Here is a 15,079-nt window from a genome sequence, read left to right as displayed (position 1 = left end):
ATGCCAAAAAAAATGGTTTGAAAGTGATGCGAGAGATTATAACAGAGCTCTGAGAAATCTCAAAATAAATTCTAAAGCTGAGGCTAATGTAAGCTGAAGAAAGGTGAAGTTAAGACAGAGCTAAAGGCAGGCAGAAGACTCAAGTTTGATACCTTTAATAGCACTGTAATTTCTCAGGTGCTTAATTGCTGTATTTTGTTCATATGTTCAAGGACTTCTTTCTTCATTAACCTGATTCTTGTTCAGTCTTTTGCAAGCAGCGGAGGGAGTTTGCTCTTCTGTAGCATGTAGTGTAGTCCACTTTCTAACATCATCTGCAAAGTTTTATTTAACAGAATTCATGCAATTCCCACAATCTCCTCTGCTTTATTCCTGTGACATGTGGATTATTGGAAATAGTCTGTGGCTCATGAGGGTATGGTGGCACACGGAGCAGATGTTCTGTGAAATCTATTTATGTATAGCAGAAAGATTAGCTTTTTTTGAGGACTGGACACGGTTATTTGGGTGATTCCATTCTTATGGTCCAAAATCAGCTCATTAGCTGGGGACTTGTCATTGAAAATTGTTGTAAGAAGACCATCTTTCAGGGTTTGAAACTGTCAGTTTCTGTTAGTGGCAACATTGAATTCATTTCTCCATTGGTGTCTAGTACTTTTGAACTAATTACCCTCCTGTCCTCAAACTTCAAAGTTAGTGTAGCTGTTGCTTTTCTTCAAAGGAAAGGATCTTATATGTTTTGATGGTAATGCCATTTCATATTCCATCAATGCAAATCTCTTTGACAAGACTGCTGACCTGTGGGTAAGTGCTCGATTCAGGCAGCAGGTGGTAAGATCATTTGTCCCCCTTGTAATGTTCCTAGATCAGCACATTCCACTCACAGAAGTGGAGGTAGAGGCCACAAACTTTCAAAGACTTAGTCTCACTTTCTGAAATCACAGGAACACTTAGTCACATCTCTTTGGCTTTTCTAAAGCAGAAAAGCTGTTATTTCCCAGGTACCTTGCTCTTGGTCTGACAGTTCCTTATAATGCTTGCAGTCTTACCTTTTCCCACAGTCAGCTAGCTTTGGAATCCAGTGAAATGCAATGAAAACTGTTTTCTGCCACAACCTGATATGTGTAATTTTGACCCAGGCCTGAGTGGTTACAGAGGTAATTTTTATGAGAACAGTAATTTCTTTCCTCTTTTGTCCATGAGCATTCCGTCTTACCTCACCTGTCCAGTCACCCCTGGCCTAATTCTAGAGTGATGGAAGATGTCCCTAATGCAAAATTTGTGTCACTGTGCAGGAAATCACAGAAAATTCAGAGATATTAAAAAAAGGAATTATATTCTTGCATTCACTGTTAAAGCACCATCCTGGAAGCAAAAGTCCTGGACCTATTCCAAGTGCTGTTCAATACATATAAATAATCAGCAATTGAATAAAATATATGAACATCATCTGAAGCCATGATCAGAACCCAAGACTGGGCAAGCCAAAGTCCATCGAAGTCAATAGACACTCTTTCGTCCATTTCAAAGGGTTTTGAATGAGGGCCAGACTTGCTTCTGAAGCTCTCTCTAGACTCAATTTGTCCATGGCTATACTCTGTCTGTAACTGCCATGGCACAGAATATGAAAGAAACTACTTAAAATGAAGAAGACATTGAAGTGCTAATGTTGCACAACTCTCAAGTATCAAAGGTCAATTTATGTAATAAAAAATTCAAGCTACCTTTCTGCAGGTTCTCTTCTTGACCTCTTGAATTCGCAGTATTGAAATTTAGGTCCTAGCTGACAAATGTTACAATGCAAGACAATGACGGGAAGCACTTGTATATCCTTATTTCACTGCTCATCTATACTTTTTTCAAGTTTGCTGTGATGGTATAAGCTCCAATTGATCAGATGCCATAAATCACTCTATCAAATGCCATCAAATAATGACATTTCCTATCTAGAAAGACAGATGAATAAAGGATATCCAGACTAAAAAAAGGATGCAGAAATCTTAAATGGTCCCTTGGTGAATTTCACACTTGACTGAAAATTATCTAATGAAAATGGCTGCCTGAGAAATTCCAACACCACTTCGTGGTCCCTGCTTAAGTCATTCCTCATGAAGCGTAAAAAGTAGATCAGAGATAAAGCAGGGAATGAAACTGATATCTTGTTTACAGTAATATAATTGGCACCAGGTCTTTATTCTAAGGCTTGACCTTTACTTATTTTTTTTCATTACTGGAAGAATTTACAAATACATTTAAATAATCCCATCTTGAAATAAAAAGTGGTAATATCTATTTTTGGAAAAATGTAATAGTTAACACTTGTTTTATTAAATTGAATTAGTTATTCACTCATAACGAGTGCATTTTAGAATAAGTTTTGAAAATGCATATAAAAATCCAAATAATTCTGAAATCCTCATTACTTTGATGAAAACACTTTTTCGGTTGTAAGGAGTAGATATAATTGGTTTTATTTCTTGCTTGCATTTAAGGATTAGAACATTTTAATAGAGAACCAAATAAATCTTTTTTCTCCTACTTTCAGATATCACACTAAACTTCTGCTGATCAAATAATTTTCTTTTCATAATGTCTTCTGAAAATATGATCATCTCTAGAGGTGGACAAATAATGGTTTTGGTTCATTGGTGATTCTGGTCATGGTTTCAAAAACTAAGCTAGGTAAATATTGACCTCACATGATCTTCAAATTTGTCCCTTTTACTCCATCAGACATAAGCAGCAACCAATGACACAGTTAAATGTATTTGGATTTTAGGGCATGTTGGATTTTTTTATACCACATGACAGTAATTTAGATTGGGAAGGATTGTAAACATCAAAAAAAAAGAATAAATCTCTGCTGTAGGAGTGAGAGTTCCTGGACTTTTCATAAACAAATGAAAGTACTCCTACCAAAAATTGGTTTGTTGAGTTGCCTATTGCCATCCAATTTAATAGATAACAGTGAATAGCTTCATACTCACAGCATAGAAGCCTGCTTAAGATTCTGAAGACCAAATAGCAGCGATACCATCTGCTCTTTGATTCAGCAGAAAACGTCAGAGCAGCCTGCATCTTGGGATTTATTGTAAATCCTCATCCACTAGTTCTCTTCAGAGGGTTGCCTAACCTACCTGGTCAGCTTACTAGGCTTCTCAAGCTCTGAAATGCTGCAGATGTCAACTCTGCAGCCAGCCTTACAATTCATGATTCAGAATGACCTTCATCAAGACATCGCTCAGTTGTGGAACACTGAATTAGAGCTGAATTTTTTCTTCCATACACCTGCGTTCAAACCCCTATTATTAGAAACCGTACTATTTCTCTACTGGGGAGAAGAGGGAGGCAGGAAGAAGTGGGAAGCAGAGTAACTGTAACTTTTATGCTACACCAACTTCCTGAAGCTTTTGTGGTAGAAGTAGAGGAATAATCATACCAATTCTCATGACGAGACTGAAATTGCTGAAGGAATGAATTGAAACTATATGGAGCTTTCAGGACCAAAGAACATCAGACACCGTTTCCTACCATCACCTATTTTTCATGTGATGATGTCAACATTGGAGTCTCACCTTTGCCTGTTAGGTTTGTCAAGGTTGCTTATTTTCTCCTTTTGTGTGTGTGTATGATTCCTTATCTTTAAGACTTGGGAGACTCTTGAAGGGAAACGAACAAACAAACAAATGAAAAAACAAAAATACTTAAGCTTGAATTTTGTCTTGACCTCTGGGTAGATTGTCGCATGCTGTTTTAGCATACTGAACTACTGATATCAACAACAAATGAAAAAACAACCCAAAACAACACCCCCACCCCCCCGGCATCCACTTTTATGTTCCCAGGTTCTACTGCTTTTCCTGCTAAATTTCAATAGATCAGAGAGTCATCTAGTGGCCAAACAAAGGAATTTTGAATAAATTTTCTACTCAGGAGGCCTCGCCTGTCCTTGTTTCTCATGGGCTGTCTCAGACACTGACAGCAGATGGGAATCAGGCAGCAACAGGTGAAATGGTCATTAGGATAAAATAAGAAGTGCACTCAATCATGGCCATTTTGTCATTAATGTCAGCTGAAAATGAGCGTGACTGTATCAGTCACTTTAGGGTACTGAGAGAGTCTTAGCTTGGCTATAGAGAATATCCATGATTTGCTGACACCAATGGTTTAATCTAAATTTTGTGTATCCATGTAACTGAAAGATAGATACTATTCAGGGCAGGGAAATAAAAGTCTCAAGAATTTATCTTTTCAGTTTCCCTCTCTAGGTACACAAAGCAAATCAGAAAAAAACACTAGGCAGTTTCCTAGGTTAGTAGTTTTTGTGCTTTGTCCTGCTGTATCCCCTAAACTGGGCTTCCTCTCACTTTGATCAATGAACTGTTGAGTCTCTGAATTGAGTTTACAATTTCAAACCTTAACAGCCAAATTTTATATTATCTACATCTAATTTTGAAAGCATTTTTCTATTACTAGATCAGTCCATGCATTTTTCGAACTCACTAACCCATCTTTTTACAGTGACCAACACCAGAGGCTGTAAGACAATAGGTAGATATTTATCTTCTTCCTCTCTAATTTAAAAAAAGGCACAATATCCTTTCCACAACATTCGTTATAATTGATTATAATTCTGAACAGTCTGAAGAACTTACAAACGTCTGCTCCCTCTTTGTTTTCAATTAAGTTCTTGTCTCAGCGTTTTCTGTGTTTTGATAGCCTACCTCTATTTCTCATGTAAAATCAATTCTTGTTCTATGATACAGCAAGAAATTCCCAATCTACTTTTGATATATCACTAATGATTTTCTATCCTTAGTTTTTTCACCATGCTAAGAAAGGGAAACATATTGTGTTTTTACCATGAGTTTTTCTAGGCCTCATTTTTGTAACTGTCTTCTGAGTCCTTCCACTTTAGTAATGCTTTTCTTGAGACTGCTAGATACCTGAGACAAGGCTCCAAATATTCTTTACTAATTGGCATTGTGGTTTTTTATAAAGACATTGTAAAACTCCCTGTGTACACTATGAATTTTTACATACATCTTAACATCTTCCTCACTTTAAAAGCAAATTTTCTTGCTTAAAGCAAATTCTTAAGCAATTCTTAAATTCTTAAGAAAATTATTAAGATTCTTCCCTGGTTTTATTTTTCTCCTACAGATTATAAAGAATACTGGCAGGCCTTCCACATTACCTGACACAAATTTAGGGCCAGTAGGAAAAGGACAGATGAAGTGGTTTGGAGAGGTAACTTAGACAGTTGCTCTAAGCAAATTGTTTCTTTATCCTCAGAGTCCAACTGTCAGATCATGTTATAAAGCGTTGTACTCAAGAACTTGGCAAAATACAGATGAAATTTCAAATTAGTTCCAGATGCGGATTTTTTTTTCTCCCACAGCAGTTTAAAATATTTTGAAGTTCCATTTTCAGAGGAAAGCAATAAATGAATTGCAAGTTTTCAATTATTAAAGGTTTAAAGAAGCTGTTAGGCCTCAATCCAAAATGGCTGCAATAATTCAGTGTTACAGAGAAATTAAAATAGATATAAATAAGAGCATAGCAAACTTGCCACATTAATTTGAAACATTTTGTGCAATCACCTATGCAGTACTAAACCAGGTCTACTGCAAAAACATCTGAAATGTCTGACATTTTTCATCTGCAAAACACTACATACAGTATTTTAATGTCTGCTGTCACTTCCTCCCACGTTTCCTTTCCTCCCAAGACTGCACCCAAAAGTTTGTCTTGCTGCTTCTTTTGATCTATCTTGGGCTTTGACAGGTTCACACAAGCCGATGAGCTCTTGTTTTCTTCTTTCAAAGTACTCACCCACTGCCTGAGAGACAAAGGTGGGCTGTCTTTCGGTGCTCTGAGGGAACAGGCTGGCTATGAGAAAAAGGTAGCATACCTTTTGAGTTGGCGTTAAGCAGGTTTGCTAAGAACGATGGAGCGAAGGTGCTCCTTCACTGCTTCTCTAATGTGACAGATGATGCCGACTGGCATGATGGGGCATTCAGGATGTTGCCGAAGTAAAAAGCACAACCTCGGCCAGTGCTGCTTGTGTGAGCCTACCAAAGAAAAAAAACAGTGCTGGTAAAGGAGTAACACAGAGTTGGTGTTTTGTTCTTTCCTACTTTTCCTGTCATCTTGTCTTTGCTCTTCCCCTGAGGATCTATATGTTCACCTCTCCAGACACCCATGTAGGATACCTTCCGCAATCACACCGCCAGGAATGGAGACACAGCTGTAATTAAATTCAGCTTTCTTTGTTAGACAGTGCTGGAGATGTAACATCAAATAAAGAGAGGATAAGCTCCACTGCTTGCTTGGTTCAGCCCAGGTAGAAGTATATAACCACTATTTCATTACACTAACGGACTGCCAGAAAGCCACAGGCTCACCACAGCAGATTTCTGGAGTTGGTAGGCTCCAAACACATGGGACAAATCTTGCAAATATTCCAGAGAGGACATTCCACATTGTACAATCCCAGTCCCGGCAAAAGCCCTAAATAAATAACGCATTATGATCTTACGGACCACACTGATAAAACTTGTCATTTAATTTAACCTTCAATATATCCTCCCTGTCTCTCCCCCAGATTCAATTTGTGAGTTCGGCAGGGAATATCATTATTGAACAATGAGTGTTTCTCAGAAAAAAGCCAACATAGTGAGCTTGGAGAATAAGCAGCCTTTTCAGTTTTCTCTCACTAAAGCACCCTTGTAAATTTACTTGAACTGATGAGAAAAAGACAGCTGCATTCAAGAGGAGTAAGGCAGTGTGAGTCACAAAGAGCATTTATTCCCTGAAAGCAAGGCAGAAGGCAGTTCTTTTACTCTGTCATCAGCAGGGGTCCAAAATGTTGGTGGTGCTGGCCAGGACCTAACTGCCTGCTAAAAAACTTCAGGGGAGAATAATCTAGTCTTGCCTTAGACATGAAAACATTAACATTTCAGAAGCAGCATTGCTGTGTGATTTCAGTCTAAAAATGATTTCAAGGAGAGTGCTAGCGTCAAACAGCTGGTATGGATAGACAAGTGGCTTACAAGTGTTTCTAAAGCCTGCTCTTTGTTATTCTTTTTCCTCTTCTTCTGGATTCTTAGGGAAATACATTCTTTGTGTCCATTTATAGCATCTAATGTGTAATTATCCCTAAACTGAGTGGCATTTGAGTCAGGCTGTCTTAAGCACACACAAAAATTATTAAATAAATAAAAAAATCCTAGTTTTCTAAGGAGCAAATTGACAGCAGAAGAATGATGTGAGATTCAGTCATTAGGGAAGTAAATAGATGTGGGGCTACATTTTCTAAAGATGTGTTGTGATCAGCAGTATCCACAATTACACAGTTAAGTTTTTCAAAAAGTACTAATGGCAATACTAATGGCTAGAGAACTGAACGAGCTCAGCCTACAATATGCAAAAGCTGACAACTTACTTTTATGCTTTAGTAGGAGTGATGCTGTCATAGATAGTTGCTAAAAAGCCATTAGGAGAGCATGTGAGCCGCTTTACACACAGGCTGAACATCAGTAAAATGTGACATTCCTGTCTCCAGTCATTAAATCTGGTGTAGGTGAAATGTTTCCCTTTCAGCAAAGGAATTAGCTGTTGTTTTCACTGAAGTTAAGGGATATCCCAGGCTATGGAAGTTTGTGATGTTCAACACTGACTCACTTTATACTCTTTTCATCCATCTGTGCTCAAAGAACTGCCCGTTTTGGGAGTTACACGGTTCTTGCTTTTGCAGGCAGGTGTCAATTTTGATTTGCTGCCAAAGTATTCAGAGGGCTAAACAGCTCAGAAAGGGAGGAGTTTCCACAGGTTTCTAAGTCATGAAGTAAGAATTAGGCAGAAATAGTATTCAGTGCAGAATTTTAGTATTTGGCCTATAAAGAAGTTAAATTCAGTCGCAGGACTGTGGAGAAACTGGAAAATCTAGATCTTCTGCAAATCCATATGGGATCAGTAAGATAACAATGACCACAACTTCATTATTTTAACTCTTTCCCTCATCATCCCTCTCAGTCTGTTGGGAGAAGGCAGACCGATGGGTGAGAGCCAGACCTCCAGAAAATAGCTTACATTGGCCACCACACAGCGGCTCCGAGTGTGGAAAGCTCCTGAGATCCATGGCTTTCAGAGAGCCGCGTCTTTACGTCAGTTGCCAAGAGGGTTTCTGCTTCTCACATGACAATAATTCAACAGACGTGACTCAGTTTAGACCCTCCAAGACTTTGAAATAGCCCAGGTAGCCCAGTAGGGAATGACATCTTAGTGTTTTTCCTTCCAGACTTGAATTATATCTGCAGGATTTAAGGGGGAAACAATTACATGGAGAGTTATATGTCTGATCAGCGATTCATGTCAGTCTCTGACTGGAGACTGCTGTTTTAGTTTTAATTTTTAAAAATTTGTTTATTGTCAAAATTCTTTCCACTTCAGGTGCTTTTTATTGATGTCCTGTTTCTTCTTCTATGCATTTATGAAGATGTAGTATCATTACTGCATGCTCAGAAAGAATCCTCTCTGCGTTACTTACATAACAAAAACATAAAAATTCAGTGGAAGGGAAAAGATAAATATCCAATATTTTAAAAGTGTTTGAATATGGAAAGTATCATCATAAAAACAACAGCTTCTAGTGACAGGCAAAGCAACACACACATTGTCTGTTTAAATTAAATGCTTGAAAGCTCTAAGGCTCTTCTGCAAACCTGCTATTTTTCTGTATGAATCTGGTGGATGTTTTTAGCCTTTGTAATTTTGGAATACACCAATTCTGTTTTTCAATGAAATGGCATATTAATCTACAGAGAAGACTGCTCTAGCCATTTTTTTTTTTTTCCTGAAACCAGTTGAACTTAGATGTAAACTACTTTCTGTCTTTTATTGTTGTTAGGAAGAGTGAGATAAATCTATCGAGACTTTGGAGAACTGGTGTTTATAATTATATTTGATTACTATTTACAGAAAAAATTTTCAAAGGAATTCCATTTATTTATGGTTTTGATCTGCCACTAGAAATGTGTAAATGGCTGTGTCTTGCTCCATTGCTGTCACTCAGCTAAGATGCTGCTTAAGTCAGTCTTTAGCCTCTGAAGGGCTTATGGTCATGTTCTTAAAGTCGTCAGAAAACCACCAGCATTGTAAACAGCTAAAACATTTTCATAAATCTTTTTATAAACACATGAATTCTTTTGGTTTTGCTATAATGTGTACATTACATACATGCATTTTTCTTTCTTTAGCTTTGAAGTATTTTAGCATTGAGTAGTGAAGAGCATGATATTATGGGGAGTGTAAAAAAAAAATAAAAAAGATCTATTTAGGCATGATGTCTTCTGAAAGGGACTTAAACTTCAAAGTAGAGGACAGCTCTGAGATTTCAGCCCCTCCACTATTTGTCAGACATTTGAATTCATTTCATTTGAATCAGACACTATACAGTTTCTTAATAGACAAAGCAAACAACTTTCCATAATAAAACTGCGCAGGCATAGATTGTATGGCTGTATAATGCAATCATGCACATTTCTTTTTAAAACTATGTGATTTTGTTCTGTTGATTAGAAATAAAGATATTCCTAGCAGTGAAACTCAAAATGTAAAAATTGCACAATTCACTACTCATGTTCTGAGCCAACTGTTTGTTCTGAGCCAACTGTTTTGTCTCTCTTTTTTTTTTTTTTTTTTTTTTTTTTGGTTATTTAACACACAAAATGCTCAAGCCCAGCTGGTAAACTTACTTGGGAGTCTTTTTTTCTGCTGAAAAATAATCATGCATAACTATCTTCGATACTTACCATTTTCCAGCAAAAGAGATGAAAATTATTTGCAAATACTTTCTGCTGTCTACCTAGACTGTCTGCTCAGGTGTATTTTTTATTAATCTGAGGCTCATGGGAGGTAATGGTCTGCACCTGCACAACTAAAATTAAATCAGTTTTGCTAGCGATGTCAACGAAATTAGGATTTAAAGTGTAGCTAATTCCCTTACCATTCTTCATTGCTTATAGTCAGGGGAATAATTCAGGTACCTAAGCAGAGTTGTGCACTACTATTTCAGATGTTGTAGGGTATCTGAGACATCAGCCCAGAGTTGGCAGACATAACAAAAAAGGTATGCAAAAAATCCGCTCCATTCTGGAGTGATGGCTGGAAGCCAGGTGGAAATGGTGTCTCAAACAGCACTGAACACCCATATTTCAGAACCTGATACTCATTGCAAGTGGGAAGGACAGCCACCCAAAGGAGGGACTGGTGTCTCTAGAATTTATCCATTCCACTAGAACAGGCAAATAAAATAGTGAGATGAACAGTTTTCGTTGTTTCTCTCCATTGGCTGTAAAGGTAGCTTAGTTGACTATTTTCTGTTAGACATTTATTTTACATAGCTGAAGTTAAATTGTGCCTCACATCTTTGGAGTAAGCCTTACTGGAAATCACAGAAGATGATTTAAGTGTGTCTGCCATTTTTATCTGAAAAGCTTGTCTGCCATTTTCAGAGAGCTAAACTCCCAGCAAAAATGAATAAGGTATTTGAGTGTAAATACATGAACAAAAAGTTTAGTTTGAAATGATGCAAAGTATATCAGAGCTGAGAAGTCAGGAACTGCAGCATACTAGTGAGTTATTCACAGACGGTACGAGTGTTACAGCTCCCAGCTACAGAGGGTTGGTTTTTTCACTCAAGCTGTTGCATTTAATGTTCTCAGCTCTTGAGGTTCCTGGCTCAGTCCCTGTCGTATTAACCAAGAGTTCAGCTGTCACACAAAAGCTTGCAAACACAAAGCAGAGAAAGTAAAACTGAGTTAATTAATGATATAGGAGGATAAAAGTCCTTGTGCTAATGTGCTCTATGGTAATCTTCTGCCCAAAAGGACATACGAGGCTCTATGCGCCCTGTTTTGTGAAAGAAAAAAGAACCCAAGTAGGAGTTCTAAAGAATTCACATCTCAAAATTGACAAATTACAGTCCTCTTTCTTAGGATGATATTTTTACCCTCACTGATGGAAAGCTAAACCACATCTAGCAGTAGGCATACTGACTTTAATTAAACTAGCCATAGAGTAAGATATTACTCAACATACGATTTTTGGCCTTGCATTTAATTTTAGCTTCTGCCAGTGAATCAGTGGGGGAATGAAATGTCAATATCTGTTCCTAACAAAATGGCACAGTAAAGGATCACTATTTTTGTAAGACACTTGGGATCTACCTGAATGAATTGTATGCTATGTTTTGAATGTTTCTCTTAACTTTTTGTTGGAGATAGATGAAAATAAAAAAGTGTCCATAAAAGAATATACAAAGATAACAGGAATCTCCTGGAATTTTTTCTTTTTTTTTTTTTTTTTCCCCTCTGAAAGCTGCAATTCAGGGTTGTTCACCTTAGGAATCTTCCCAACAGGTCTATTTTAAGAATAATTTTGGAAGCTATATATTAATAGAGAGCAAGAACAGGAAAGTAACTAGTTTGTCCTGACAGAGAATAAAAGCATGAGCTACTGCAGGAAAGTGCAAATAAAATACATGTTTCATGTAGACACCACTCTGAGGAACAGCAGATCCTGTAAACCCAAGTCATCATATTCTTGATCCACAATGCCTCTGCTGTCAGCTGGGTCAGGAGCCTGCTCCAGCAAGTGTGAATTAATCTCCTTCTCCTGCCTTAACCATCAAGCTATGGAGAGAAGTCTTCAAGAAGAGGACAATTTATCCCTCCCCTAATTTCTAACTACCTTTATTATCATTCATTGCCTCCATTACGCTAGGATTCACAAATGACACAGGGCCGTTCTGTGCTGACTCATAATATGAAGCATGAGGAAGCATCCTGAGGAATTTACAGTCTCCTTTCAGACAAGAAGCAACAGGTTGCTGTGTAGCTGACCAACATCAGTCTGTGGCAGTCCTTGAATGGAGGATTACAAGTTATAACACTAAGAAGGGGAGCAAGACAACATACAGAAAAACCCAAAAGGGCAGCTGCAAGTGGGGAAAATAACACTGGCAACAAGCTATGGTTTTTTTTTCTAAAGAAAATAAATGAAAATGAATAGAGACAATGTCCCCATGTCTACCCTTTGGTATAGTTATATACTGCCCCTGGAAAGCAGTACATTGTTCTCTCTCTTATTCTCTCTCATTCTTTCTCTTTTTTTCCTTCTCCCTCTCTCCATCTCTCTCCTGCTTTTTTTTTTTTTTTTAAATGTTCAGCTGTAGCTGGTTGCTAACAATTTAAATTCATTGCTCTGTGAATGCCTTCCTATTAGTGATAAATGACACTTCACACATTTGCTACTTGTTTATTTAACAGCTGCCACTCCTAAATCCGTAGGTATTTGGAAAAATGCCATGTTTGTATTCTGTACAGTAACATGTCTGATTTTTGTTAAAACTATGTTTTTGAGGAGCATTGCAATTCCCTGTTTATGGTCATTCACTGCCAACTTCTGGCACCAAATTCTTACTTTATTTTTATTTTTAAGAGATGACGTGACAGAAATAACAAGACAATAAATCACAATTATACTGCCTGAGTAAACATCAGAAATGTTGATTACAGCACAATGATAGCAGCCTCATCCTTATTTGCTGAGACATCCATGCTTAAAATTATGTTCTCACTTTTAAATTCTTGTTTAAACTTAAAATAGGATTATTTCAGGCCTTTTAAAGAATGAGTTGTTGTTGTGAGAGGAGATAATAGAGGTTCTTGGTTTTGGAGTTACATAAAAAAAAATAATAACATTCTGCAGCTGGATAGTGTTGAAATTTCCTAACCTAAATAAGAAAAAAACTCAGCACTGCAAAGATCATTTTGGAATCTATTTTGTTCTTCTATGTACACATGAAGGTACATATATTTGGTTATAAATGCATTGTAATTCACACATACAATGGCCTTAAGGTTGGAGTATACCCTTATCATTTTTGACTTATGATTGCTCAGTTAGTATAGATTTGTCTTTGTCTTAGCTCTTTTTCTTCAAACTACTTTTTCTTACCTTCTTAAACAAAGATGTAAATAAATTCCATAGTCTGAAAAATTTGACTCGACACTGTCAATATTACAATTCATTGATCGAGGCTATGATCACTGAGGCCTCAAAACCAGGTTATGAAACATCATTGGAAGATTTCAAATTGTTTGCTTCCTGCTTTCACTAGATGAGTTTGAGTTCAGCAAAACCTGTATTTTTATACATTTTTATTGTGCAAAAAATACACAGAAACTGTACATTTGATTAAATTAATGACATATACATCTGTACCTGAATCCAACATTTAGTGTTTATAACACTAATGCATAAGTCTTTATGCACTGGAGAATATTCTTGATTACCTTGAACAAACAGGAAGTTACTTCTGCTGGGATGATCAAAGCACTTAGATCTACTCCTCCTACTCCCATCTACTAACTACTTTACAGTTATGCAGCCCAATGTAGGGAACTGAAGCTAAATGCCTAAATTAGGGTCTGATATTCTTTAAAAAAAATTGAAATAAGTATAATTTGGAAAATAAGTGCAAAATCACAAAAAGTTAGAGGCACAAAGATTTTGAGATGCAACCTGCCAATGACTTAGAATTTAATAACAACAGATTTCCCCAAAATATGAAGCCTGATACAGAGCCTGTGGCACACATAGGGGATCAAGAATAGAAAAAGCATTCACTAGACCTTTTGGTAAAATTCAATATATGGATATTTGTAGATCAGTATACACTACAAATAGCTAAGGGAATTTGACAGATGAGTTTGTTTATATGGGAGTAGAAATTAGTAACTGCCTGCGAGTGAAATTTCAGTAGTACAGCTGGATTCAGAATCAATTAATAAAATGAAGAGAAACAAATTTCAAGGACCACATGGAATCACTCAAGAGTTCTAAATTAACTTAATTATGATTAGATACTTCATATTTAAACATGTAAAGCACTAACGATAATAGGTAACTATTACTTGCTGGTAGCTGGATTTGGTAATAGAATGAGAAAATGACCTTTAAGAAAAGGTTTGGGGGATGATGCAGGGATAGACAGCTGAACAAGTATGGAGAGAGACATGGATAAATGTGACATACAGAGTTCAATACCAATAATTAAACACTTTTCTTACGGAGGAAAGGTGTGCCTCACAGAGCTATTAAGTTTCTGTGAAGAAGTGAAATAGCACATGAATATGGGTGATCCATTCAGATTTGCATAAACAAGGCTCTTTCTTAGAAGTTTTTCACAATATTCTTATCAGAAGGCTCTTACAAAAATGTATTATCATTGGCAAGAAACAAGTTTCATTTATGGATTGGTAACTCATTAAAATAAGAAAACAAGTTCAAGTCTAAAAAAAAAATACCAATAATCACAAAAGAAGAAGGTTACTGGAATTAGGACATGGGTTCATTATATCAATAAAAATAATTCAGTTAAGGACATGAACAGTGAGGTGACAAAGTTTGCTGTTGATAAACAGTTATTCAAGAAAGTCAATGCTAATGCTGATTACAGAGTTACAGAAGTGAATGGGTAATAAAATATATAAAAGATTCAGCGTTGACAAATGCAAAGCAATAAACATGGGGAAAACTGTGTATAAAATGATAGGTTCTAAATGAGCTATTATCACTTAAAGGACAGATTTTTGGAGTCATTGTAGATATTTCTAAGGAAATGCCTGCTTAACAAGTCAAAGAGGAAATAAAAAATTAAGAAACTATTAGCAAAGAAATTGAGAGCAACACAGAAAACTTGGTATTTCCACTGTATACAGCTGCATCCTGAACGCTGTATACAGTATTTCTTAAAGGACAGACCAGCACTAACTGCCCACCCCGCCCCCGCCCCCCCCCCCCCCCCCCGAAAAAAGGCAAAACCAATGTATAGAATTATTTCAGAGACTATTTGTGGTCCAGATTAAAAAATCTAGTTCAGCAGCTACCTAAAACACTATTGCTAGATGGACAGTATATTGGGGAACGATCAGGCTGCCTTCGGTATTTCTTATAATTATTCTTTCTTTTTTTTCTGCGGGGTCATTAGCAGAGTCAAGGGAGAAAGAGT

This window comes from Aquila chrysaetos, chromosome 15 (assembly GCF_900496995.4).
Source record: "Aquila chrysaetos chrysaetos chromosome 15, bAquChr1.4, whole genome shotgun sequence".
Classification (NCBI taxonomy): Eukaryota; Metazoa; Chordata; class Aves; order Accipitriformes; family Accipitridae; genus Aquila; species Aquila chrysaetos.
The sequence above is the reverse complement of the archived record's forward strand: the minus strand, read 5'-3'. Positions refer to the sequence as shown.